Source organism: Pseudorca crassidens, chromosome 15, assembly GCF_039906515.1.
Source record: "Pseudorca crassidens isolate mPseCra1 chromosome 15, mPseCra1.hap1, whole genome shotgun sequence".
In the NCBI taxonomy this organism is placed as follows: domain Eukaryota; kingdom Metazoa; phylum Chordata; class Mammalia; order Artiodactyla; family Delphinidae; genus Pseudorca; species Pseudorca crassidens.
The window spans coordinates 53,722,588-53,749,502 of record NC_090310.1 but is presented as its reverse complement, the minus strand read 5'-3'; positions in this window follow the sequence as shown (position 1 = coordinate 53,749,502).

Below are 26,915 nucleotides of genomic sequence, written 5' to 3'. Positions count from 1 at the left end.
GGAATGTGTAATGTAGAATAGAGAGGAAGTAAAAGATGACCTTGAATCTCATGGGTGTTGAAGAAGAGATTGGCACTAGTAACTCAGAGTCAACTTGATACCCTCTTTCTCTTACCCTTCACATATGTCCATTAGGTTTCAAAGTTCAGAGAAGAGACAGGGAGGAAATCTGCTAACTAGGGTCAAGGGACTAAGGATGCATTCATAGTATCAGAAGTAAGTGTTGGAGGCTGCTTTATGCCATCACATAAAGATCATGAAAGTATTAAAGATATGCCTGTTTGAATGCATTTCTATCTCTTAACAAAAGCATTTCCACATGGCATCAGTTGGTCTAAGAATTCCAACAGTTTTCCATCAAGGACAACATTGCCCTCCATTTTATTATAAGTGAAATATTTTTTTTAATATGCATTTCTTTGCATATTTTGTCTCTAGAGAGCTCTTTTAGAGATTTCTGTTTAGGACTGTGATATTGATAACTGAGCAACTAAGGTGTTCAAAGAACTGAGTTTTCATACCTTCCCTCATGAAAAAAAAATTAATGAACATTCATAGGACTGTTAGCTATTCTATCTATAGAAGCAGTTATTTTGTTTGCTAGTAATTTGAAGTTTTTCACCCATCAGCACCACAAGGTGTATAGTTGATCAAAAATATAGTGAAAAACTAGTTGCCTAATACTCTACTTTCACTACTTTTGGGTACCTAGTACAGTCAATCTTTTGAGATTTCCAGTCTCAAAAGAGACACACAAAACCAGCTTAGTGATCAGTGACCAAGTCTGAGCTGACCAGCTAATGCAATAAACCAGTCAATTTGACTTGTGTTGTTGCCTGAGTCGACCACCAGTTATTTGTCTGAGATTGCTGAAAACAGGTAGAAGTTAAAAGACTGTGCATATAAATGCAAATTATGAGTTTGCAGTGGCAACTCATACACAACTCTCCCCTGCCATGTGGCATCTTTATTGCCTCTCTCTGTACCATTTCAACCTCAGGTCTGCTTTAGGTCAAGGGGCTGTGTTGACACATAAGCCCACATTCAATATATCTTACATTTCCTGAGCGCCTATCATGTCCCAGACATTCTGCTGCGGCCATTAAGGTACAGTGGTGTGCCAAAAGAGACACATGGGCCACACACCCATTCCTAAGTCATTTTCTCTCTTGCTTATTCCCATCTTTTTGTAATTCTTTGTTTCCTGACAGAAGAACCAACCTTCTCATTGAAGCCTACAACTTCTTCAGTCAGGCTGTTCCACTACAGAATCAGCCCCCACTGAAGTGATATGATTTCCAACACAATAAAGTCCTGTGTCACTCTCTCCTTTGCTGCATGCCATGCCCTGGAGCCTGGAGATGGGGAGCCACAAGAATACAATTCTAAAGAAGAGCTGCTTCACTGGCAGGCATTAGAAAGAAGGGGAGATCTGTGATTAGTTTAGTGAATTTGATCTTTTCACATTGATAATTTAATTGTTATTTTTGTGACTATTACAGAAGTTATGACGTCTTTGAAGTCAGGGCAGGAAGGGTTCCTGTGAATCAATTCCTTCTACTCCCTTACTTTTTCACACAAAGAAATCTGATAAAAGTGGTTAAGTGTTTGTCTTCACACAGTCTGCTTGCTTGGGAATCCAAAAATTCAGTGAAAAAACTAGAGATAAAATCTAAGCCTAACTCGTATCGTTTAATTCATTATTATGAAAATCCAAGTTTAATTATAGTGATAAATTATTATTATTCTAAAGGGTCAAGACGCATTAGATTCCTCCAATTACTTCACTTAGGTTAATAACTATAATTTCTTCTTTAAAATACCAAAATTAACAAACATGCTACTAATTCTCTGGGAACCAGGGGGAAAGGAGTTTAAAGCACAATCACACGTAAGCTTGTATAGTTAATATATTTTTAGCATCTATAAAAAAGTGAGCTTTATTTCTTGGGCAAAGGAGTTTGTATGACATAATCTGTTTCCACTTTTTGAATAAAAAATATGTTGTTTTAAACACTTTTACCTTCTCTCTATTTCTAAAATCGTCTAAAGGCAATGTGATTTTTGTAAAATGTCTGAAAGTTTCAAAATCATTTGACTGCCAATATCTCTAATTCTAAACCTGATGTTCTGTAGAAATGTGTGGCCTAAACCATGCCAGAATGTCTCATTTTATATTTAAATGGTCATAGATTTAATAATGGGCTGCAAAAAAGGCTTGCATTTAACTACATCCTTTACTGTTCATGCACTCATCCAAGCACACGCAAACACAAGGGAATGCCATGCCCTTTAAATCCATGAGCATCATGGAAAAGACCCACTCTGGGCTCTGGACACATTAACAAATTACATCCCATTAGGTCAATGCAGAAATTAATTGTGGGATTCTTTTCAAATCCACATTGTTTCCTGGCTCTGTTGCAGGCCACTCAATTAGACACCTCTCAAGTCCTTTATGTTGGACTAAACGTAGCTAATTGTTCCAGTTCTGCATGGAGTGATTCATCTCCCAGATGTCCCAGACCTTTCAGCAGCTCTGCTCCACTAATATCTCGACATAGGAAAATAGAATCATTTGGGACCCAGGCAGAGGGGAGAGATTGGAAGCAAATAGAGCAAGGTATTCTTTACCCCTGCCCTTCGGTATGATTAATCTTCAGTGAGAAAAGACTCCTGAATCATTCTCTTGACAGGATAGCCCCCTTGCCCTATCTGGCTTCCCACGTGAGGAGAGATGGATGAATGCTTCCTTTTTTCTCTTCCTCCAGGTGCAGCTCTATTCACACTCAAGCCTGACTGCACATAATAGAACAGTTTCTACTTACCCATTGCCTCAGCTCTGTATTTTGTCCTCCACTGTTTCTCAGTTGTTCATATCCCAGTGACAGAGCCAGACAAATTGAAAATGCATGAAGGCCCGAAGATAGTCACTTATTTCCTTGGAGCACTGGAGTAAAATTGTGTGTGTGTGTGTGTGTTTATATGTATTTTATTACAGGAAACATAGCTTCAGAGTAAATCTACGGAGCAAGGTTTTTACACCTTTAAGCTATTGCGTTAACTTGATTTTTTTTTTTTACTTTGAATTTTTGCTTTGTGCACTGTTTTCTTCAACTCTTTCCTTTACTCATAGCAAATGGTGTTATTCATCCATTGTAATAGTTGGATATATAATAATGCATGTTCTGGAATAGAAAGAAGGTCCAATCCTGCTATCTGTGTGGTTTTAGCCATATTTAAAACAGCTAATAAAGTATCATCATCAAATTTATTTTTTAGATTTAACACGGATTGGAAAAACCTTCTGATTTAAAGTGAGATGAGAAATTGGTAAAACAATGTTTTAACTTCATACGGATCCATATCCTAGAGTTAGGCTGGGCCCTACTAAAAATAATTAAGCTAAACATAGGCTTTAGTTTGAGTTCTCTGAAAAAAGACATTGAGACTAGGATGTAAGGCATGTAGTTTATTTGGGAGGTGATTGCAGGAAGTGAATTTAGAATGATTTATGGAAGAGAAAGCCACCTATAAAGGGTGTATTATCAAGCAAGTTACCACTGTGGGCAGCTTGAGCTCAGTCCCAATAGGGAGCTCTGGGAGCTGCTATGGAACATGCAAATCAAGAGTTCTCCCACCTATGGAGCAATGGAGCTGGAGTATTAATAGACTAAATCCATTGGTCAGTGGCTGTAGGCTGCTCCTGAGAGACTTAATTAAACCTGTGTAGCCAGGCAGAGTAGATTTGATCACCAAATAATATTCAGGAAATAGATGGAAATGTGTTTATTGAAGGGCTGCTGGAGACCATGAGAATGGTAGGGCCCAGAGTGTCTGCTTCATCATCACACTTTTGGAAACTTTGGCAGGAATGATCACTTACTTTAAGCTAATTATTGAAACCTTGCATTGCTTTAGCATCTATGGAAACTCCTGACTTTGAAATGTAAGGTGTCCCTTGACTCTTCATTTTGTTTCATCAATATTTCTGACTGAGTTTCTCTGCCCTCTACTTAACTAGACAAACCACATGGTCTGAGACCACAACTCTAGGAGAACCTATTTATTTGTTTATTTTTCCATGTATAGTACAAAAATTTTTCCTCCGAGCCATTTGAGAATAGGGTACTAACCCGCTGCTCCAATACCCCTGTATATTTTAGAGTATTTATATGAACAAGCACATTCTCTTACATAATAACAATATGCCTAACAAAATCCCATCCAAGTTTCACCAACTGCGTCAGTAATGATCTTTACAGTAAAATGACTTATTTCAGAATTATATGATTTCACAATGTATATGTATATCAAATCATTATATTATACAGTTTATAAACAATTTAATTTGTCACTTATTCCTCAATAAGCTGGAAAAAATAGGACACTCTAGCAGATGAGTTAAAGAAAAATAAGAATCATGCTGCACTGCAGTTGTCATGTCCCTTCAGTCTTTTTCAATCTGTGCACACTCCAAGAAATGTTCTTGACTTTTTTACCCTTGGAAATTCTGAAGATAACAGGTCATTTATTTTGTAGAATGCTCCTCAATTTGAGTTTGGGCTCATTATTTTTCTTCTATGATTAAAGTTAAGTCATAGTTCACTGGCAGAAAAAACAATCACAAAACTAATGCTGTGTTCATCTCATTGTTTCACACATATGACTCATGCATTTGATGTTTCCCTTTACTGGTGATCACTTGGTTAAAGTGGCATCTCCAGCATCCTCCACTGCAAATTTCACATTTTTAAATTAAGAAATATTTTGAGAAGAGGTATTTTGAACTCATAAGTATACCACTAGCTATCAAACTTTCAATTATTTACTGATTTATTTATTTATAAATATCAGGATATTCTCCTGGATTCTTGTTTTATATGTTGGCTCATAATCTTTACTATCCTACATGATTCAATGTTAAAATTATCCCAGATTTGGCCAGTAGGAGCCCCTTCCAGCTGGCTTGTCTGTCTTTTCAGCATGATCCCATCAGTCTTTGAGCACTTCCTAGGAAGACTTTTAAAGTTGAGCAGCCCAATCAATTGTGAAGTTATTGATGAGACCCAACAAATCATATTCCACTAAGGAAAAGCAGAAGAAGAACTCAGGCTATCTTCATTACCACAAAGGAGAGACCAATGAAGAGAAGAAAACCCAGATCCATGGCATAAGAGTTTCGACTGATACATGAGGTAGCTTCTGTGAGAAGTAGTAAATATATCGGCATGGAAATCTCCCACATGAAATGGCTTGACTGAATTGATTCTAATCTTGCTGGAAATACACATGATGTAGAATTTGCTTTGACTATTTTGAATCAAGAATCACAAAAGATTATAGTTATAGCTAGTAAATTATGTTTTGGGTTGCAAGAGAATAGTTTTTAATACAAACAAATAATTTTGGAAGAATAAAAAATATTTCATCAGTAAGTTAATTACATCAACAGCTAATTTTGTTTCAAAACATTCTGCTAAGAAAAGGTATCTGATTGTATTTGCACTAGCAGTACCAGAGATGTCCCATCTCTGCCAATCATCTCTTTTCCTTTTGATCTGGAGGTCACCAAGACAAGTACACACATTGGTCAATAGCCAATGGAAAATAAGAATATATTTAATCAGCAAAGAGGTCTGAGAAAACTGAGTCTACTGCCTCCCACCTCTCATCCCAATTCATAAGAAGTACTAGCTATTCACAATGGTGTTAAGCTATATGAAGCAATGGCCAGCATATTGTGAAGAGTGCAAGTGAAGAAAGCAAGATTCCTGAGCTTCAAGAGCTATTGGTTCTCTGCATGTAGTGAATGAAGGGAGAAACAGAGGTCTGATTTAACCCACAGTCACACTGCCACTCATAAATGTGGTCCAGTAAACGTCCTGAACTTAGCCTCATGATTAACAAATTTTCCATTAGGAGGAGGTGGCAGGTAGTGCTGAACTGAGAGGTGGACAGAAGTGTTTCCTTTTCTACATATTCATTGTGATGTGGTTTAAGGAGGTTGTCAGCATGGCTCATTCAAAGATTCTGCCTTAAATGGGGCAAATAATGAGCTCAACAATTAAGACACAAGATAAAAAGTATGAAGTTCAATGTAAAAGGTACAGAAAAATGGGCAAATGATAATGTTTAAATAGGTTTCCTTGAAAAATTATTTAAATTTAACAGCTTTAAAATGTGATTTTCTTTTTGTTGACCTACCCTACAAGTGGAGGAGGTGGTGCTCTCCCAGGTCATTACACAAGGGCCAATTCTAACCAGGTGCTTAGGGTCATAGGTTCAGTTCACTCACTGGATATACTTCCTTTAGGCTCAGTCAACTAAATCCACTGCAGAAGAGAACTTAATAAAGGAAAGGAAATCCTACCAGGACCTGCTCCAAGGCATCTTAGGGTTTTAAACCTAATGCTTGGCCTCTTTATGCCTTCGGGTGAACCATATGTAAACAGTTGCTACTTTTCACACCAGAAGCAGGTTACTTTTCAGAGGTGGACTGATTCCTTGGCCATAAAGTTTATAAGTCCACTGGTTAAGTTTATGAAGTGCTCAGGCATCCTTTGGAAATGAAAGGTGCTGTGTAGTGGCAAGAGCTCTAGGGTGGGAAGGATAGGAAACACTGTCAAGGGGCCTAAGTCTCATTAGCCCAATATATTGCTTTTGCAATGAAGTTAGACATATTCTAAGAGACTTAAGACTAATCCATAGTACTGAAATGCCCTTGAGCTGGTAAAGCATAGAGTCATTATATGCTCTGCTTCCAAGGCCCATTAAGCATGGGAAAGCCTAAAGAAAGGTTGGATGGAGAAAAAAATAAAACACATTTGGCTACAATGGGTCTTGTCCCTGCTGTAAACTTCAAGCAACCCTTCACTGGATTGTTCTTCCCGAGTTTAGTGAGCATATTATGGAGACTTGGAGAAGGATTTGAATCAAATTTCCTCAATTTTCAGCATTTTTGTCAGAACTTTGCCTTTCTCCCAGGGCCACTAATAATACATCTGCTCCAGAAGTAGATGAGACTTCTCTTCCTTAGTCATATATAGTACCTAAAGCTTCTGTTCTCTGTAAAGGTGAATCGAATACACTTCCCATTAAAAGAAGAATAGTTTTGCTGTGTAATAAGTGATCCCATAAGTAGTGGCTCATACTAACAATCTCTTCTTTTATCATGATAATGTAAGTTGGCACTTTGGGCTGGGCTTAACCAGGACTGCTTATCTCTGCTCTCATCAGTGGATGGCCTCATTCACATGCCTGATGGTGATTCCTGGCTTCAGGGTCAATGGAAGTAACTGGACCATGTGCCATTCACCCTCCAACAGGCTAGCTGAGGTTCATTACAGGGTGGCTGTCATAATTTCTAAGAATAGCAAGAGAGGAAAAGCCCCAGTGCTCAAGCACTTGTCAAGGCTCTTAGGTTTCCTGATGTCCCACTGGCCAAAGTCTGTCACATGCCTAAATCCAGATTCAAAAAATAGAGAAATAAACTCTCCACTTTTTGATGGGAGAGGCTGCAAAGTCTCACTGCAAAAGTTCTGGCAATAGGAAGAGAAAGAATTTGTGGTCAGTTTTGCAATTGACCATATAAGGCAAAAAATGTAAAGAAAGCTGAATATGTCCCACCATAAATGTGTTCAGATCCAAAGGAAGTTCTGGAAGATAACACCAGTTGGAGACATGGCTTCCATGTCTATTTTTGGTATATAATTGTCATCATTTGAATCATTCAGTTAATACTTGGAGAGATTTTTGAGCTTTCCACCGTATGATTTTTCTCTGTAAAGTTTCCCTCTCACAGTACATACAGGTTGATGAAGCATGGTTATTTTCAGACAAAGAGGCTCATTATCCTCCCCCATTTCCCACCACTACCACACACATGAAGAAAAATAAAGAAAAGAAAAGAAGATAAAAGAATGGAAAAGAAAGTCCTAACTAGATTTTTTTCTTCTTTCATTTTCTTCCTTTCCTTATTTTTTAAACTTGCCCATAAAGCAAAATGAAGCATGTGGTGAACCTGTTCACACTTTCTCACTTTTAGTGAATGACTTCATACATTTATGTCTATATGTTGATGGAGTTAGGACACACTACCCACAAAATATTACACCTTGGCACATTGAATATTTTAAGCTGAAAGAGTTTGAGAAAACAGAAGACACAGGAACGTAGGTCCCTCTGACCTCCTCTCTGCCCTTCTTCCCTGAAACAGGTCATAAAACCCTCAAGTAGGAGGTTCCCTCCCCATACCTGGAGGCAAAGAGCATCCTTATCTGCAAAGACAAAGGGACACCGAGAAGAATCCTAACAAACAGGACTTGCTATGTCTCCCCCAGGTTATTACACTTACCTCATTTTCCTTGACTATCCTATTTCTACACAACTTCCCCCGTCCATCAAATCTAGCATTAAAATACAACGGCCTGTTTCTTCAGGTCTTCATTTCCTCACAAAAGATCCCATGCCATTTAAAACTTGTACTAAATATATTTGTATGTTTTTTTCCTATTAATCTGTCTTTGTCAGTTTAAATTTCAAACCCAGCCAGGAACTCTAAGAGGCTTGAAGAAATTTTTTCCTTCCCTACAATGTCAAGTAAAATGATTCTTATTCCAATTCTGCCACTTACCAGCTGTGTGGCTTTGGCAAGTTACTTAAACAATCAACATCTCGTATCTCAGTTTCCTCACGAGCAAAATGAGAGTAATGAAAGTATCTCTCTCAGAAGTTGTAATAAGAACTAAAAGAGTTGTTATACAGTTGACCCTTGAACAATACAGGAGTTAGGGGCACCAACCCACCCACATAGTCTAAAATAATAATACTGCTATCTTTGCCTCAAAAACAAAGGAATTGATCAATGAATCTCCAAAGAGCAGGAAGCTGTGACAGTCTGGATAGAATCAGGACTCAAACCCCACTTCTTTTAATGCCACATATTGTGATCTCTAATAGAACACAAACTCTTCCCCATATTTAGTTAAAGATCTTTAAAGTAAAAAATACATGTACTATACTTATTGAAAAACAATCTGAGTATAAGTGGTCCTATGCAGTTCAAACCCATGCTATTCAAGGGTCAGCTTATGTTGATCAGTGATTGGAATACAACTAAGATTAAACCACTGTTACAGGAATGTTTATTAAATAAAAATAAAAAGTTTCTGTTTATCATGACCATGTCAGCCAAAGCTGATGAGGTGTCAGAGACATTATCCCAATTTTAGAGCAAATCTAGTTTTAAAAATAATTTGGACAGACCCTACTATCACTTGCCTATTCTTACTTTGCTGTTGTTAATATGGGGCAATATTGTTAAGATGTAACAGATAATGTCAGCCCCACAGCCTTGCAGAATGTCCTTCTGCCTCTAAAGCACTTTCCACATATTTTATTTGATCCTTGCAGTAGAGTATGCAGAGATTTACATCATTGGTATTTGAGGGCTATTTCAAAATATTAGCCCTAGAGTAGAAAGGACAGAAGGGAAAGCCAAGGGAAAGGAAAGGAAAGAATTCATTCTTCATCTTCTGGGGACCTAATAGCCATGCTCCATGAAAAACTGCCAGCATTTTTTCTAGCAATTTGAAGTCGGCAACTTCACTTATGAAAATCAGGAGGAAGCCACAATAATCGGAAACAATCACTTCAGATAAACTTCATGGATTATGATATAACCACTGTAAAAAGAAGGAAATTACCAGAAATTCTTCATAATCAAAAAAGCCCACATTGGAAGTAACTCCATTTGATTTATATTAGCAAAAAAAAGACGACACCCTTAATAATGTAGAATTGTACATTCTAGTTGGGAACTTCGGGTGTCTGATAGATTTCTGCAGTTTATATCAGGATATTTTCTGCTACACATAACAGAACATCCAAACACAAAGGAGCTTAAACAGTAGAAGGTCCTTTTTACCACAGATCAAAATCTATGTGGGAAGGAATTTGTCAGCTTTCCTGGAACTTTTGACTCTTTTCTTGATTTGCAAGATGGCTGTAGTAATGTTAAGCCTCACATCCTTACAGGATAATGTCACAGGCAGGAAGGGAAATAGACCTGCTCTTCACACATCTCAGAAAAAGCAATCTTTCCCTGAGTCACTAGATTTCCCTCTGATATGTTGTGGACAAAGAGTGGTCCACATGTTCATGCTATAGCTTCATAGTAGGCTGGTAAAGCAAATTTCAGGTATCTTCAGCTTTTACTGGTACAGAATTGGGAGAGATAGATGATGGTCTCGAGTTTCCTAAGTGGCAAGAAGGAAGGAGATGACTCACACTGTCTGTTCCAAACAGTTTGGTGGGAAATATATTTTGATCTTAAACATGTACATATGAGTTTTCTCATTCGTCTCCCATCCCCAATTATATCCACATTCACAAACAATGCATACTCTTTATAATATTTTATGAATGATTATGTCTGAATGGGCACAAAGATCTATCCAGGTTTAATAAAGCTCTGAGGACCACCTCGAAAGCAGTGGAAAAAACAACCAAAGATGTCCTCCCAGGGCCCATTGCTGAGCTGTATATGCTGTCACCTGAAAGAAATAGCAGCAGGTCTGGTCTTTGCACAGGAATGTTTTCATCCATGTTTCTATGTATCCTTCTACTCAACTGAGAGTTGTGAATGCAATATTTTATATTACTCTCTTTTAAAACATAACATTAAGTCAAACCATTTTTACACTTTCCAGATGAAATATGGTGTAGTGGAGTGATTTTTAAAAGAGTATTTGTGGCTCTCTAGGATTTGGTTAAAGCCAAATGGGTGGGGTGAGGCTGACTGGAGCCCACACTCCAGCACATCCATCTAAATAAGCTCAGCCTTTGTTATCTCTTTGATTCAGAGCTAAAAGAGTTCTGCTTACACATTTACTTATAAAATGAATTTTACAGTTAAGAAAAATTTTTCAGTGGAAAGAGCTTAGGATTTGGAGTTAGAACTTGGAGGTAATCTTAATACTCCTGCCAATTATTAGCATGCCATGTGACTATGAGCAAAAGGTTCCTTCCTCTTGTAAGGGTATTTTAATGATAGCAAACCCATGAATTTTGAGAGAGAAGATAGTTCACAAAATCACCTGAGCTCCCTAATTAGGTGCCCAGGAACTATCAACATATTTTCTTATTCACATTTTCATGCTATAATTGTTACCAAGTCCAAGCTCGCTCTGCTCACTGCATGAGAGGCCAATGAATTGGGAGACGAGGTGCTGAGGCAAGGAATGCTTTATTCGGAAAGATGGCAGACTGAGAAGATGGCAGACTACTGTCTCCAAAAAACTATCTTATCGGGGTTTGAATGCCAGTTTCTTTTATAGCACAGAGATGGGGAGGAGATGAGAAAGTAGAGTAAAAAGGCCATAAGATTTGCAAATATCCCCTGGAATGGCCAGCCTCAGAGAGGGGATGTGTTGCTTTCTTCTTTCTTGTAGCCATCCACAGGTGGACAGCATCCGGATGTTTCCCTGAACAAAGGCACTTTGATTTAACATTCAGGCAGAGGGGCAGTGTTCCCCAAGGCAGGCCATTATGTATAGACAGTATCCTTTTAGTGAACAAAAACAATGGGAAGCAAAGGTTAAAGTAAAAGAAACAGATCCAACAGGCAGTCGGATTTGGCTCTTCCCTGTTACATAATCACAGCATAAAACCCCATTAAGTTAGCATGCCATGATTTTCTTAGCTAAGGTAGATTGTTTCAAATTCTTTGTTGAAATAGCCATCATTCATGCAGAAGATATTTCCTTATTGTAATGTTCCCATGGAATAAATTCTAAGAAATGAGTTTATGGATACAAGGATATAAACATCTGTTTGCTACTCAAGAAATTTTGCCAGATTCTATTTTTTCTAAATAGAATTATAATGGTTTATACTGCCATTAGCAATATATCATTGTACCAAATTTAAAAAAAATACTGCCAATTTTGGATATTTCTTTTATTTTAATTTTGGCAAATATATCAGGTGTAAAATAACATCAAGGAGTTGTTGACTTTGTAATGCTCTTATTACTAAGGAAGATACATATTTTTCTTATTTTTAAGAGTGACTTTGTTGTTTCTATAAAAATGAGGCAATGGCTATTATAAAAATGAAAGCAATTAATAAACTTATAAAGGAGAAGTTAATAAACTATTCCAAATCCCACAATCCAGATATATTACATTTCAAATTTTGGTAAGTATTATCCCAGAAATTATAATGTTTTCTCTCTCATATCTTCACATAAAATGTCAGATTAAAACATAAAGAGAGATACTATATGAACTAAATAAACTTATAAATACCTTTTACAATTAAAAGTATGATTTTTTGATGAATGAAATTGACAGGATAAAAATTACACAAACTGAGTAATTTCTAGTTTTACCTATAATTTAGAAAAGATATATTTTTTACCATTGGTATAAATTAAATCAAAATATTACAAGAACCACTATTATTATTTTTAAATCTACATATTTTACTACTAATTTTTGGCTGTATATATTATTTTAAGTTTTAAAGTTTGCAAATAGCCATGTACTTACACTGAGATTTAAATGTTAACGATTTTATTACTTCAGGCTATTTTTTATAAAGAAGTAAAATAATGCAAACATAGCATAAGGCCAGCATTTGAGTCATTTTCCTTTCCTTCTTCCCTCCCTTATTAGAGGAAATTGCTATTTTGAAATGAGTGTTGTTTTTTATTTCTATGCAAATGTTTGTAATTATACTACCCAGTAAGGCCATAAACCATACACCATTGTTTCATGTGTACAGTGGACACTGTCATACCCCTGCCAGACCCCTTTCACTGCTGGTGCCCTCATACTCCAGCTGCAGTGAGGTTGGGCTACTAATGGCTCTCAGCTGTCTTGTTCTCTGAAGGATTGTCCTGGGCTACATGGAAGATGTTCCATTGGGAGAATGCCTCCGACAGGTCAGCCCATGGCCAGTGATTGACTGGTAAGTGTATATGTCCAGGGTAGGGAGTTGAGGAAGAGAAGCAATCACCCTGTTGCCTCAAGATGAGACCAGTGCTGTGGTTCAATTTATTTTCCAGAGCTCCTCTTGGGATCAGGCTGAGATGAGATTCCAGCCAAGCCCAAAACCTTGCTTTACTCTTTCCTCTGTTCTGCCCTGCTTTCCTCCCTGCCCTTCTGTGAGCCATCCTGCAGTAGGTCACATATACCACAATCCTTGTCTCAGGCTCTGCTTTTAAAGAGTCCCTCCCAAGAAGGTGTGCTATCTAAATTTATATATATTGTATACATTTTATCTTACTTATTGCTAGTTACTTGTTATTTGGCACCTTGCTTTCTTTACATAACATGATGTTTTTGAAAGATTTATCATTACTGATATTTGAGACTTTAGTCTATATCTTTTAAATGTTATTGATTATTTTATTTTAAATGAGTTTATTCCTCTAATCCCCTTCTAAGGGATTGTTAAATGTGAGTGTTTTTTATTTTTGTTTGTTTTGGTATTGCAAACATTGAACAATCCTATATATGTTCCTCTGCACATGTGTTAACATCTCTCCATGGCTGATGCCCAATAATAGAATTGCTGGACCATAGGGTGGGTGGACCGTCAACTTAGATATTGCTGATTTACCTTATAAACTGGGGATAGCAAATAGCATTCCAGCCAGCTGTTAACATGCATTACTGTTTTACAGCATCTTTGCTGATGCTTGAGATTCTTAAATTTATTACTACTATTTTTTAAGGCTATGAGTTGGTAGATTATTGCTTTAATCTGTATTTCTCCAATTACCAGTAAGACTGTGTTTCTTTTCATGCATGAATTAACGATTTAGGTTGATAACTGTGCAGGATGGCTTCTATTTCCCTTCTGGGTCTATTCTCCATCTTTTTCTACCCTCTTTATCGAGGCTGATTTGATGGGCATATTTTCCTGTTTAGTTTAGCCAATGGGAGCAGTATCAAGAGATAAAGAGAGAGGGAAGGAGGGGTATCTATTTTGGTTTCTTCTGTGAAGTTTCCATCATTGGGCTGCATCTCTTTAATGACGAGCCATTTCTCCTGTCAGACACTCTTCACAAACTAACACCCCACCTTTTTCACTCACTTGACAAATAGAATGTGGCAAAAAATGATGGTGTGCAAGTTCTAAGCCCAAATATCAAGAGATTTGCATATACATAGGATGGTATAGAGAAATGAAGTTTGAGAAGCAGCAGGAATTTTGGAGAAAAGAAATCCCTGAGGACCTTAACTAAAGCACGAAAGTAGGCAGTCCCCAAAAGTTCACCGGGAAAGACTATGACTGTTGAGAGTCTCTGGCAGAGCCACTACCTACTCTCTAGGCCTGTTCCTGAGAAGGCTGAAGCTGAAGAAGATATTGACCTTCCTTCTGCCTTCCAAACGTCAAGCCAGTGCCACTTGTGGCAATCTTTAATCTGGAAACAGACAGGGAATAACACATTGAGATAGACAGTTCCCAGCAGCTCTTCTGAAATTGGCAGGTGATATTTGAAAAGGGTAATTTTGGTTTTATACTTTTATTAGATTTTGTGTTTAACTTTAAAATGTCATCTTTGAAAGTTTAGGTTATCAACTAAACTTTTTCTGTAGTGGGCCTCTCAGTGAATATTTTAGGCTTTGAGGACCATGGTTTCAGTGGCTGCTGCTCCCCCACCTCTTTCATCATTCTTTTTGGTAACTCTAAAAATGCAAAGTCCATTCTTCCTTCTTAGTTTGTACAAAATCAGGCTGCAAGGCTCTGACCTAGGACACAATTTTCCAATATCTATACCCGATGTCATTGTTGATACATTTAGATCAGTTCTGCGTGTTTTTTGTTGTTCTTTCTTCTTAGAAATTTTCTTTTTTCTTTCTTTTTCATCTTTACTGATTTCAAGTGGATCATATTATATTCTACCTTCAATTGGTTTGAAAGTTATACATTCTATTTCTATTATCTTAGTTATGGCCTTATTTTTTTTAATTGAGATATAATTCACATATAAAATTCACTATTTTAAAATGTTCAATTCAGTGGCTTTTAGTATAACCGCAAGGCTGTAAAATCATTGCAACTACCTAATACAAAACATTTTCATCATCTTTAAAGAAGCCTTGCATCTGTCACATTTGCTCCCCAGCTCTCCATTCCTCTCCCTGGAGCTCCCGGCAGCCACTAATCTATTATCTGTCTCTATGGATTTGCCAGTTCTGAACACTTTATATAAGTGGAGTTATACAATTGATAGTTTTTTTGGATCTAGCTTACTCTAATGTTTTCAAGCTTCATCAATGATGTAGCTTGCAACAGTGCTCTAGTCCTCTTTTTGTCTGAAAGATAAAGATATTGTATGAGTATATTATATTACCCATTCATCAGCTGATGGCCTTTTGGGCTGTTTCCATCTTTTGCTATTGTGAATGATGCTGTTGTAAAGATTGGTGTATAGGTTTTTATGTGAACATATGTTTTCAGTTCCCTTAGTATACACCTAGGAGTGAACTTGCCTGGCTGCATGGTTTAACTTGTTGAGGGACTGCCAAATTATTTTCTACAGCCACACCATGTGACATTCCCATCAGTAATGTATGAGGATCCAATTTCTCCACATCTTCATTAACACTTTTTATTATCTGTGTTTTTTATTGTAGTCATCCTACAGTTTGTGAAGTGGTATTTCATTGTGGTTTTGATTTGCATTTACCTGATGACTAATGATGTTGATTATCTTTTTATGTACTTATTGGCCATTTGTATATCTTCTTTGGAGAAATGTCTATTCAAGTCCTTTGCTCACTTTTTAATTGGGTAATTTGCATTTTTATTGTTGAGTTGTACATCTTCATTATATATTCTGGATTTTAGAAACTTATCAGACATATGATTTGCAAATATTTTCTCTCATTCTGTGGATTATTTCACTTTCTTGATAGTGTTTTTTGATACTCAAAAGTTTTTAAAATGATAAAGTCCAATTTATCTCCTTTTTTTGGTTGTGTTGTACTTCGAATGTGTGTATCTCCTCCCCCTGCCATATTAATCTGTTGAAATACTAACCCCCAAAAGATGATGGTTTTAGGAGGTGGGGCCTTTGTAAAGTACTTAAGTCATGAGGGTGGAGCCCTCATGAATGGAACCTGTGTCTTAGAAAAGAGACCCACAGAGATCTGTAGCCATTTTCACCATGTGAGTACATAGCAAGAAGACACCACATACGAACCAGGAAGTGAACTTTCACCAGCCACCACACTGAATCTGCCAGAGCCATGATCTTAGACTTATCAGCATCCAGAACTGTGAGAAATAATTTCTGTTGTTTATAAGCTACCCAGTTTGTGGCATTTTGTTACAGCAGCCTGAACAGACTAAGGCAGGTTGCTTGTGCTTTCAGGGTCATATAAGAAAGCTTTGCCTGATCTAAAGTCATGAATATATACACCTATATTTTCTTCTAGGAGTCTTATGGTATCAGCTCTTACATTTAAGTCTTTGATCCACTCTGAGTTAATTTTTGTATATGGTGTGAGTTAGGGCTCCAAATTCATTTTTTCATGTGGATAACCAGATGTCTCAGCACTATTTGTTGAAAAGACTATTATTTCCCCATTGTATACTCTTGGCACTATTGTCAAAAATCAATTGACAGTAGATGTATAGGTTTACTTCTGTATTCTCAATTCTGTTCCATTAATTTATATGTCTGTTCTAATACCACACACACTTGATTACTGTAGCTTTGTAGTAAGTTTTGAAATCAAAAAAAGGTTGAGTCCTCCAACTTTGTTCTTTTTCAAGATACTATTCTGTGTCCCTTGTATTTCCATATTTTTTTAAGTATCAGCAGCCCATTTCTGCAAAAAAGGCAATGGATATTTCTTTAATTTCTTTCCTGAGCATGCACACAGCCTTACATGTGTGCATAGGCTTCTAGATTTCCAGGCATATGTCAAAGCATTTCAAAGCCCCTATGGACATGTCATTCCTCAGCTTTTCCTTTTAAGCTTTTTCATTAGTCTCTGTTTTACCCCAAATGTTATCCATTGCCTCAGGCAGCCATGACATTAAAATATTTGCCTGTAAATGTTTTTGATAAATGTCCCCCAAAGAGGGGCTTTTAGCATGAGGTGAGTACTTAATCAGGTTAGATAAAGATGCTCTTTTCAAGTGAGGTTTTTCAGGGAACCATTAGACAGGTTAAATAATGATAATTCTTTGGGAATGAGAATTTGAAAGAGTTGCAGCTCTGTTCTGCCCCCATCAGTATTGGGAATGTGAACTTGTTTTTTCAAGCTACTATAAGTTGGAGTGTGAGAAATGGGACTAGGGTAAGTTAAAAGACCACAAAACTCTCTCTTCTTCATGGATTCAGCTGTTTTTCTTTAAAACTCTCTGGATTGCTGCAGTCCTTTGGTTAATTTCCAGAGTTCTGAAAAAATAAGATCCTGACAACTTTGCCAGTTTATCATTGATTCTATGAAGGGTGGAATTTTTGGAGGTCCTTAGTTTGCCATTTTCACTGACATCTTTCACCCTTAACTCACCTTAATTCTTAACATGAATTTTTTCTAAACAAAATTTCAAAATAATAAAAACTTTTGTCTTCTCAATATTATAGGAATTTTATAATTCTTTAACTCCTATCACCGTTGTGTTTTACATGGTATTGTGAACATGTTGTACATATATAAAGCTGTCATTCTAATATCTCTTCTTACTAGCAAAACAAAAATTTCTTTCAGCTATTGTGGTTGCATCTCAGCTCTCCTGGATATCATATCTTTCTTTTACAAAAATTAATGCCCTTTTATGTTGCAGCACATTTTGTAGAATTTTCTTAAGCATTTTTTAAGGAAATTTTTTGAGAACTTGTACCTCTAGAATTTTAGCTCCACCTTGTTTTAATAATCATCAAATCTGTCATTACTTTAAACTGTTTTCCAATAGTCAATTTTTTAATTAATTTAACAAATGTCTTTGACAACCATTCTTTCTTCTACCCTCCTTTTTCCTTCCATTTTCAGTTTCTTCTTTCCTGAGTGTATCCTTTATTCATTTCTTTATTGAAAGTGTACAAATAGTAAACTCAAAGTTTTTGCTGCCAGAAAATTCTTAAGTTTGCCTTCATAGTTTGGTGTCCTCTCATTTCCTTTGTCTATGTGATGGTATTCTAATAATGCCATTGCTCATTTTAAGTGTTTAGACATATTTAATTTTAATAGAAGTTGCTAGATTGCTGATCCAAAAACCTATAAAAATTTCATTTCCACCTAGCTTGTTGGAGGGGGAAGGGTGATATGGGGCAGTGAGAAGCCATCTTAGCTGAGGACAGCCTAGACCAACGAACACTGCAGCCATCCTCAGTCACATCTCAGCCTAGACCAGAAGCAGTTAGCTGATACACACACTCTTGAACCAACAAAATGCTTAATGCTTAAGCCACCATTAAAAAAAAGACTGCAGTCCTAAAATGGAGTCACTTACTCTAAGCTCCACATCACCAAACCAAGACTTGATTACAGTTACAGCTTTTCCAAAAATGGAATCTTAAACCAGTCAATCAAGAATTGCCTAATCAGCACTAGTTATGTAGTCTGCCTGCTAGACTCTGACCATCCTCTAAAGGAAAGTGACCTTGCCATAACCAATTTGCTTTTTCATCTAGTATAACTTCCTTATCCCTACTCCCTTCTACCTCTAAAAGTCTTTCATTTTGTACAGCTCCTCAGAGTTCCTTCCTACTGGGTGCTTTCTGATTCATGAATCATTGAATAAAGCCAATGAAGTCTTTAAAATTTATGTCATTAAATTTTGTTTTTAACACCAGTAAGTTCTGAAGTTATTTAACTATGCAATGTCAAAATGATACATGTGGACTGTAGTGAAAAGCATCTCAAAAATGAGATTGTAACCTAATAATTCAAATTGGAGAATGAGACTATAGTTTGACCATAAGCATGACTATCCGTCTGGTTACAAGTGTTGGACTAGAGATTTTATAGTCCCATTTGCCCTTGAAGCTGAGGCAGCAAGCTATGGAATAGAGAGATGGACATTTAAGGAACAGGATATGAGAGATTCCTCCAACTATACATCTCTTTGAAGCTTTAATGGATCCCTCCTCTTGTCAAATGTAATGCTAGAGTGTACTAAACAAGGAGAGGAGAACAGATCTTCAAAACTGAGATCAAAACAAGCATTTGGTGCATATAACTACAGGAAGTCAAAAGTAAATCAAATGACTTTACAATAAATATAGGCATAGGCTTACTTAATAGTTTCCGGTGATAGTTCCACCTCAAAGATAGATATTCTACCCTTCACCCTTGGGTGAAGGGTAGAATATCTATCTACCCTTAAACTCTGCTTAAACTGCTTATCTACCTTTAAACTCTGCTCCTTAGGCATACTGAACTCTTTTTTTTTTTAAAATCTTTATTGGAGTATAATTGCTTTACAATGTTGTGTTAGTTTCTGCTGTGTAACAAAGTGAATCAGCTACACATATACCTATATACACATATCCCCTCCCTCTTGTATCTCCCTCCCACCCTCCCTATCCAATCCCTCTAAGTATCACACAGCACGGAACTGATCTCCCTGTGCTATGCAGCTGCTTCCCACTAGCTATCTATTTTACATTTGGTAGTGTATATATGTCCATGCCACTCTCTCACTTCGTCCCAACTTACCCTTCCCCATCTCTATGTCCTCAAGTCCATTCTCTACATCTGCATCTTTATTCCTGTCCTGCCCCTAGGTACTTTGGAACCTTTTTTTTTTTTTTTTTTTTTTTTTTAGATTCCATATGTATGTGTTAGCATATGGTATTTGTTTTTCTCTTTCTAACTTATTTCACTCTGTATGAACTGCGTTCTTGATTTTAAGGTATGTGTAATCTTCTCCTTCTCTGGATCCATGGAAGTTGCTCTAGACTGATGAAGGTTTCTCCATTTGGATTTCCATCTTCTTAGACTGGAGTTAGGCTTTAGAGTTGGGAGTAGCAGAAGGTGTTTTGTTCCATCTGCACCATTTTGAACAAGTTACCAAATCCACCTGGGATTCTAGAAGACAACTATGATAAGTAGCTGTGAGAGATGGATAAGTGAGTCTCAATGGCATAGTGCCTAACTTAGTGTTGGGTTATCAGATATTATGGATAATATGTAAATATAGGTCAGTTTTTGTCAGCTAATTTTAAAAATTATGTTTACAGTAATGTTCATTGTCACAGGATAAATAATATATTCAGTTTTATGTTCAAAAAATGCTTCTCACTTTGCCCATGCTAGTAAAGAAAATATGCCATCAATAATAATAAATTGCAAAGCTCAAGATGCTCACATTGGATAGCTGCCCTACATTAGATGCTTTCACTTTTTTAATAGAGGCTTTTTTCCCCTTTCCTGCCAACTGTACTATTATGAAGTATATTTTACGCACTTAATTACATTTCCACAAACGTCATGTCTAGTGTTTAAGCATGCCAAAAATCTATGAGAATATTCCCTCTCTTGTTGTCATGCCAAGTTCAGTATAAATTAATTTTCTGAAGATCTTGCAAATGTCTCATTTAATATGCTTTCAGCCTAAACCTGCCTAATATAAATGTACACAAGTGTTAATTCTCTGCTGGGAGTTTGGTTGAACAAGGATGTCATTTTAGAAGGAACTGTTAGCTTTAAGTGATTCCTTTTAAAAGTATGCTACATGTTACCTGCTTTCGTTAGCTCTCAAAAAAATAGCCAGCAATTTCAAATGACTACTTTCGAAAGCAAATTACTCAGACCTTCCTACTCATCAGAAAGTCTCAGCTGAACTAACATTTTAAAAGACTGTTCCCAATTCACAATTCTTATGGAACAAAATTGGATTTTTTTCTCCACCCCCTCATTTCTGGTCTAACACTTTGGCTACCTTTACCACATGTCACTGTAAAATGCTACCAAAAATAAAGTCTTAAGTTGGTGACATGATATCAATTCTGGTATTCATCACTGTTATTCTCTAATACTCCATCCATTACAAATCATGGAATGTTAAATAATCAAACTTTTTTTTTCTTTTTTGCCTATCTTATTTTGGCAAGATATTTTAGTCTTTCAGGAAAAAAATGAAAGACATGTGTTTTAAAGGGGTTCTACTGCAGCATGATTCCTGCAATAAAGACATTTTATTGTGTTAATTTTCATGAAATAAAACTCTGTTGAAAGCCAGTAGTTTTCCAAAACCCATATGATTTATGACATGCTAATATTTGTAGGAATACACTCTGTTTCAATTATATAGAGTAAGTGATGCCTTTCAGAACAACTCAGTAATAATATCACCTACCACAACTTTAATTTTAGACCTACAACACAGGTGTGAGACCTGGGAACCTATTGACAAAGTCATCAGCTTCTGCACAAATTTAATCTTCATCACCTCTATGCTATGTTTAACATCAGAATATTGTGCTTGCCAGGGACTTCAATAATATGCTTCCAGAACGCAGGTCCTTCATAAACATTAAAAACTGGGTTTTCTATAACTCAAATCTATTTTTTTTTTAACAGCCAGCAAGAATAAGAGGTACTGAGGCCCTAAGGAAAATAGGGTACACCTATAGGAAATGGGTTGGTATTTCAGATACTTTTTTCCTACCTTCTCTCTCTTTCTGCTTGGTTTACCTATCTTCCTCTCACTGACTTTTATCGCTTCCTGAAGACCCTGATTTTAAGTGCAAATACATGGAATGGAAACAATATATTTTTTTCATTGATTTTATAGGAAAACTGATATGTTCTATTCCAAGACATAAATATGCATAAATATATCACAGATAAAAATATGTCAAATGACCAATGAAAACAAGTTGACATAAGTAATAAACAGCAATTTTAAAATACACAAATAGTATATACATAAAATTTAATGAAATAAAGATTTATTGTACTTGTCAAAATATGAAACGAAGACTTGAGAGTGGATGGCAGTAGTTGAAAGGGAGTTCCAGGGAGTCATTGTTTGGAAGGCCCATTCTTTCTGTACCATTATTTTCACTAATATTTGAACCTTTCTAAAGCTGATTATCTTCTCACATTCAAATTGAAACTTAAAATTAAGACACAGAAGAATATCTTTAGTTTAGTTTAACTTGATTTAATCAAGTGCTAAACCTTTTCGCAAAGGGCTCAAAACACATGGAAATAGGACACACGCACAACAGCCTGAAGAGTTGTGGAGGATGATTCCTCTTCATTGTTTCCTCTTAATGTGTATATGCAAAGCACCACTCTTGGTGTTGATCTAAACACAGCATGCTTACCTAATTTATTCCATGTGATGTCCTCTGTCTATTGTGTCAAATGAATGAGTGTAATTTTGCCTGAAACTGTAGCATCAAAATACCATTTTTAAAGAGCAATTATGGTGAAAAGTCATTACCTGAACAATCATTATTGAGGTGAGTCTGTATTTAAAGAGAATGTGATGTCCTTGACTCTTGCAGTTATGCAGTAAAAATGTTTCCTCTGCTTCTCTTGTCTTCTGATTGATATTGTGCCCAGAAGATGGATGCTTCGGGAAAACTGATGAAGTGAACAACCTTCTCTATCTTGGTGGAGAAACTGGAAATTCTGTTAAATAAATTCAGTATCCAGTAAGATTGTTTTGGTCCTAAAATATGGCCATCACCATGAAAGGGCTATTAACTAAAACAAATTTGCTGCTAAACATGAATGACAATTGTTGTTGTCATATGTGAAAGATGAAAAAAATGAAGTCCAAAAATTGCTTCTTTGTAGTGACCCAAGGGCTGTAAACAAGCAAACCCAGGAAATGGTGAATTAATAACATGCTAACAAAATGATTAAAAAATAATTCATTTTAAAATTTGAAATTGAAGTAAATTTCATTAAAATTAAAACATCAGAATTTTAGTTAATATTATTATTATTTTTCAGTGATGTCTGTTGAGAAGAACATGAAACTGACACCTGAAATTATAGCTGTATATATCTGGAACCTTGCCTTTTAAGGAGGTAAAATTTCAATGAGAGGAAAACAGATAACTCATAGCCCACATTCAATATTTTAATACCCAAATAAAATAGGCAAGTCCAATATATTTCAAAAAGAAAATAAAACCTAGTTTTAAAATGAGCCAAAGACATAAACAGATATCTTAATAGACCCCTCACCAAAGAAAATATGCAGATGGAAAATAAGCATATGAAAAGATGCTTCACATCATATGTCATCAGGGAAAACACAAATTAAAGCAATGAGATACAACTACACACCTATTGCTATGGCTAAAATCCAGAATACCAACATCAAATGTTGGCTAAGATGTGAACAGGAACACTCATTCATTGCTGATGTGAAATCAAAATGGTGCAGCCACTTTGGAAGACAATTTAGCAGTTTCATACAAAACTAAACATACTCTTTCCATGTGATCCAGCAGTTGTTCTTCTTGGTATTTACCTAAAGGAGTTGGAAACTTAGATTCACACAAAAACCCACACACACGTTTATCACAACTTTATTCATAATCGCCAAAATTTGAAACCAAACAAGATGTCCTTCAGTAAGTGAATGGATAAATAAACTGTGGCACAGCCAGACATAGAAATATTAATTCAGCTCTAAAAAGAAGGAACGAACCAACTCTGAAACAGTAGACACTGAGATGATTGTTCAGAGAAGATCATTGAGTGAGAAATAATACCTAAAATAAATGTTGTATATGAGAAGAGGAGGACTGAATGCAAATAATCCTGATTGATCCTCTGGAATTAGAGGATAAAATGTCTCAATATTTCACTACAGTCTGCTTATTTAGCTATAGACTTAAGCCAGTGGGAATCATTAGTAGCTTTCAGCACTGAATATGAAACAAAGTAAAACCTGTATCTCATTTCTCCAAAGTAGACATACAGATGACCAATAGCCACGTGAAAAGAAGCCTAACATTGTTAACTATCAGAGAAATGCAAATCAAAACTACAGTGAGATATCACCTCACACTGGTCAGAATGGCCATCTTTAAAAAGTCAACAAATAACAAATTCTGGAGAGGGTGTGGGGAAAAGGGAACCCTCTTACACTGTTGGTGGGAATGTATATTAGTGCAGCCACTATGGAAAGCAGTATGGAGGTCCCTCAAACAACTAAAAATAGAGTTGCCACATGATCCTGCAATCCCACTCTTGGGCAAATATCTGAACAAAACTGTAATTCAAAAAGATACATGCACCACAGTGTTCATAGCAGCACTATTTACATAGTCAAGACATGGAAACAACCTAAATGTCCATTGATAGACGAATAAATAAAGAAGATGTGGTACATGTATACAATGGAATACTACTCATCCATTAAATAGAATGAAATAATGCCATTTGCAGCTACATGGTTGGGCATAGATATTATCATACTAAGCGAAGTAAGTTAGAAAGAGAAAGACAAATACCATATGATATCACTTATATGTGAAATTTAAAATATGACACAAATGAACTTATCTATGAAACACATAAAGAACAGACCTGTAGTTGCCAAGGCAGGTAGGAAGGTAGGGGGACGGTTGGATTGGGAGTTTGGGACTAGCCGATGCAAACAATCACACATAGAATGAATAAACAACATTCTTATTGTTTACCACAGAGAACTATATTCAGTACCCTGAAATAATCCATAACGTAAAAAAATCTTATCTCCTTAAAATTAACTTCTCCAAAAGAAAAAAAATCAACAATTTAGAAACATCACATTTATACATTCAAGCAATAAATAGAAAAGGACATCAAGATAGTCCTAATTATTAAGTACTGAATCCCACCCACTGCATTATTCTGACTTCATAATTAAAAGGATGTGTTTCAGCTTGCTTAATGGGAATCCTTGCTCTTTTAGCCCCTGCATGCACTAATGGTTATCTAATGGATGGCTGTTTATTTTGTGAGGGAAGGCCAAACCTGCAGACTGGGTTGTTTAAGTATTTTAAATAAACATTCTCTGTAAACTCTAAAATGGTGCATTTACCATGACTTCTATAAAGGGCTCATTTACATTTATATGGAAAAAATAATAGAACAAAGTTCATTTACTGAAACCTGGTTTTTACTCAAATTCAATCTTCAGGTTCAAGCCCCAGATACTCTCTTTCTGATCAGGTACTTTGTGGTTAGAATAAAAATTGTGGTGAGCCTGATAAGCCTGCAGTCAGATTACTGGGATTTCCAGAATAGTCTGGGAATCCCTTTGGATGTTAAGCACCCCCAAGGTGGGGTTCATTTATATTTCCCATTGCTCACACCACATAGCCTACTGAAAACATTCGTGGTGCTGCAGAAAGATAATCATTTGTAGAACCAAGCAGCATAATTTCATCCTAAAAAAACCCTTTTTTAAAAAAAAATTATTGAAGTATAGTTGATTTACAATGTTCTGTTAATTTCTGCTGTACAACAAAGTGATTCAGTTATACATATACATACATTCTTATTTTTTTATATTCTTTTCCATTACGGTTTATCATAAGATATTGAACATAGTTCTCTGTGCTATACAGTAGGACCTTGTTGTGTATCCATTCTATATATAAAAGCTTACATCTGCTAATCCCAACCTCCCACTCCATTCCTCCCTCAACCTTCTCCCCTTTGGCAACCACAGTCTGTTCTCTGTATCTGTGAGTCTGTTTCTGTTTCATAGATAAGTTCATTTGAGTCATATTTTAGATTCCACATGTGAGTGATATATAAGTGATATGGTATTTGCCTTTATCTTTCTGACTTACTTCATTTAGTATGATAATCTCTAGGTCCATTCATCAAGATAGTCCTAATTATTAAGTACTGAATCCCACCCACTGCATTATTCTGACTTCATAATTAAAAGGATGTGTTTCAGCTTGCTTAATGGGAATCCTTGCTCTTTTAGCCCTACAAATGCCATTTGTAGTTGCAAATGGCATTATTTCATTCTATTTTATGGCTGAGTATTCCATTGTATATATGTATCGCATCTTCTTTATTTATTCTTCTATTGATGGACATTTAGGTTGTTTCCATGTCTTTCCTATTATAAATAGTGCTGCTATGAACATAGGGGTGTATGTATCTTTTTGAAATTATAGTTTTGTCTGGATATATGCCCAGGAGTGGGATTGTTGGATCATATGGCAACTCTATTTTTAGTTTTTGGAGGAACCTCCATACTACTTTCCATAGTGGCTGCTCTAATACACATCCCCACACCCTCTCCAGCATTTGTTATTTGTAGACTTTCTAAATATGGCTATTCTGACGGGTTTGAGGTGATACCTCACTGTAGTTTTGAATTGCATTTCTCTAATAATTAGTGAAGTTGAACATATTTCCAAGTGCCTATTGTCCATCTGTATTTCTTCTTTGGAGAAATGTCTATTTAGGTCTTCTGCCCATTCTGAAAAGCCCTTTTGAGAGAAAAGCTAGGTTGCCCCTACTCCTTTGAGTGGGCTTCTGTGCTTCACACCCATTTGTCAGTGAGCAACATTGATGTTGTTAATAAGTCCCTGAAATCTGCCTTTTCTTGGGCACTGAAATGCTCCAGGAGACAGAAATTCCATTGTGTGAAAACGTCATTCTTTCTTTTAAATTGGAGAATCTTTTGCCTAGTATACAAAGTAAGAAGGAAGCATGAGATGTTTTTTTTTTTTCCTAAATCCTACCTATATTGAACAGCATTCAAGTTTTTTCTAATACATTGTAGGAATTACTCTTTACTTTGAGTGTATGTTTTATGACCTACTTAAAGAAGTCTTTCTACTATGGGAAGCTCAAGAAAATGTAATAAATATCATGATGATATATTGTGAAGCTCCTTATATCATCATAATGTATGATGTATGGCATAACAAAGAGAATTTAGTTGATAAGAGTTGT